Below are 3,383 nucleotides of genomic sequence, written 5' to 3' on the forward strand. Positions count from 1 at the left end.
CATGTATTATCAAGTTAACAAGATCTTCTAACTTTGAAATATATTATTTTAAATTTTTCGGAGTTCTTTTATTTTTTTTTAAAAAAAACTCACAACAAATGTGAAAATATGTGAATATATATGAATCATTTAAAAATAATCTATTTACAATATAAATTTTATTTTCAATAATATGGAATAAACATTTTCATTTTGTCCCTACACTAAATTAAAATCTAATAACTATATAAAAATATAGTAACATTAATTAAAAGTCCTATTTATTTATGTTAGTATAAAATTTATTAGAAATACAACTATTGTACATTAATTCTTTAGTTATAAGTTATAACATTATAATTTCTCTTAGTTATTACTAATTATTGCAAATGTTATTCACACTCTTTAACCGTCTTTAATTATAAGATTATGAATTCTCATAGTTATTACATTACTTATTTATTTCATCTTTTATCTTCACTTTTGACCAATAATTTTTCATATTATTATACCGCCCTTATATATGTGATAACACAATGTTGTTATTTTTTCTTGGACAAATTATGCTTTATTGAATAAATTGAAAATCGTTTACAAGTATATGAACTACATCTTTGTTGGGTGTAAGATAAATAGGTGATTATATATATGATTTCACAAATAGAATATATTCTTTAATTCAAGTTTTTACTTTTTTCGGTAAGAAAAAAGGAAACATTTCTCAGTTAACTATGGACAGTCAGATAATTAGCTTTGATTTATTTACACAGTCAAGTTAGAAGTCAAATATGAGAGCCAACAACAAGAACACCATTTATTATGTTATAACTTATAAAATAAAAATTAATATACAAAAATTAGTTCTAAAAAATAAAATACCCATTGAATTTCATTCGGAGGAGGAGCCTTATAAAGATCGTATTGATTCTTATCAAAGAAAGAAGTTGTTCACTTTACACGTTCATATGACATTTGAACAGTTTAACGTGAAATACACATGCACACCATCGGGTAAGATGACAACAAAAATACACAACAAATATCGTCTATAAGGTAATATTATTGGGATACGACCAATTACATGATTGAACCTCAACAAATTGAAATAAATATATGCATTTAACTAATAAAAAAATTTCATTGACCATATTCATAGGTTCGTGTGAATAAGAGATACATATGATGATCCACATTGAACATTCACAAAAAAATTTGCAATATTATTTTGTGCAAAACTTATTATTCAAATCTTCACTTAAATAAGCAATACTATTTACTATAACATATATTTTCTGAATTGCTAATCACGTGCACGTGTCGAAAAACTAGTATATATATATAACAATAATAATAAGAGTAGTTTACATTAATTGAAAGAAAAAAAATGATATTAGCGTATGCATTTATTTATAATAATAAAAACTAACTGAGAACATATTTTATTAAGAGGCGTGATCATGTTATAGTAATTTATTTTACTTCTGTGTATATCGACACTGATTGCATAAGGGATCTTAAGTACACCATTGTTCACACATTCGGTATCAATTGGACATAAGTGGAACCCTTTTGATCAGCCTAACTTTCAAACCATGTTTCATTTGAATGACAATAGAAGCACTTGGAGAAATTATTTGATCTTCTTCCACTTGGATATGATAATTGTATATGATGGTAGCTGCCAATATTTTCATCTGACTGAAGGACATATCCTTACCTATACAAGTCCTTGGACCTGCATTAAACACAGGGAATTTGAAAGATGGCTCGTGTTTGATCCCTCCACATTTAGAAATCCATCTCTTCGGCTTGAATTCTAAGCAATCTTTCCCCCATATACTCTCCATTCTCCCCATTGAATAAATCGATATGACAATTCTTGTGTTTGGAGTAACACGATGACCACTCGGAAGAATGTCATCTTCAAGGGGAAGTTTATGTTAGGATTTGAAACTTTTAGAGAGAAAAAATAAGGTTCAGCAGCAGAAATTCATTCATATATATATATCTTTTCAAAAGCATACACACATATATCTACATAAGCTTTTCCAAAGTTAGTAGAGGACCATACATATCCACCCACTATTGACTTTCTTACAAAACATATTCCATAAAACAAGGACTATCTTTCCTTTACATACTTAACATAATATTTAAGAAAATAACAATTAAACAAAAGACATCTAGAAATATCTCATTTTCTAACACTCCTCCTTGAGATTTTTCTTGGATACTCCCAACTTAGCCCTTAGGACTTCAAATTTCCCCTTAGGAAGAGCCTTGGTTATGCTGTCTGCAATTTGCTGATCTGAGCTGCAATGAACAAGTTGAATTTCGCCATCCTTCTCTGCTTGTTTGATAGCGTGAAACTTCACATTTATATGCTTGCTATGACCATGTTGCACTGGATTTTTGGTCATAGATATTGCTGACTTGTTGTCAACCTTAATGACAGTAGCTTCAATGCCATTTTGCTCCAGATCACGTAGAATCTTTCTTAACCAGAGAGCCTGATTAGTTGCACCAGCAGCGGCGATGTATTCTGCTTCTGCAGAAGATTGAGCTACCACTTCTTGCTTCTTTGAATTCCATGAGAACATGCCTGAACCAAGTGTAAAAGCATATCCAGAAGTGCTTTTCATATCATCAACGCTTCCTGCCCAATCACTATCTGAATAACCCATCAGTTGCCCTTGCTCTTCCCTTTTAAACCAAATACCATAATCAGCAGTTCCTTTGATATATCTCAACGTTCGTTTAGCAACACCAAGATGAACTTGACTTGGAGCTTGCATAAACCTCGACAGTAAACTTGCCGCGAACATGAGATCGGGTCTTGTTGCTGTCAAATACAGCAAACTACCAATCAGACTTCTATAAACTGTTGGATCAGCCCTGTCACCTCCTTCAAACTTCAAAATTTTTTCATTGTGAACCAGTGGAGTCGGTACAGACTTGCACCTCTCCATCTTGAACCTTTTAAGAATATCCCATGCATATTTTCTCTGAGAAATAAAGATTCCAGCAGTAGCTTGATGAATCTCCATTCCCAGAAAGTAACTCATTTCACCCAAATCTGACATTTCAAACTTGGTCTCCATTTCTTGCATGAACTGATTAACCATTGCTTTATTGCTTCCTGTTACCAGAAGATCATCAACATAGAGTGACACCACAAACACATCTCCTCCTTTAGCCTTCTTCACATATAAAGTGGCTTCATTTTCACTTCTCTTGAAGCCACAATGAATGAGATGATCATCAATCTTACTGTACCATGCTCGAGGAGCCTGCTTTAATCCATACAATGCCTTATGAAGTCGGTAGACTTTATCCTCCATTCCTGCAACTTGAAAGCCTTCTGGTTGATCAACATATATCTCCTCCTGCAACAGTCCATTTAA

At 31.8% G+C, this 3,383-nt stretch overlaps 1 pseudogene; it reads right to left on the reverse strand.

The window, feature by feature from the left end:
* Positions 1-1,523: 1,523 nt before the first annotated feature.
* Positions 1,524-3,383, reverse strand: part of LOC102586867 (alkane hydroxylase MAH1-like) — a 19,956-nt pseudogene continuing 18,096 nt past the window's right edge.

This window comes from Solanum tuberosum, unplaced genomic scaffold (genome assembly GCF_000226075.1).
Source record: "Solanum tuberosum cultivar DM 1-3 516 R44 unplaced genomic scaffold, SolTub_3.0 scf00012, whole genome shotgun sequence".
NCBI lineage: Eukaryota > Viridiplantae > Streptophyta > Magnoliopsida > Solanales > Solanaceae > Solanum > Solanum tuberosum.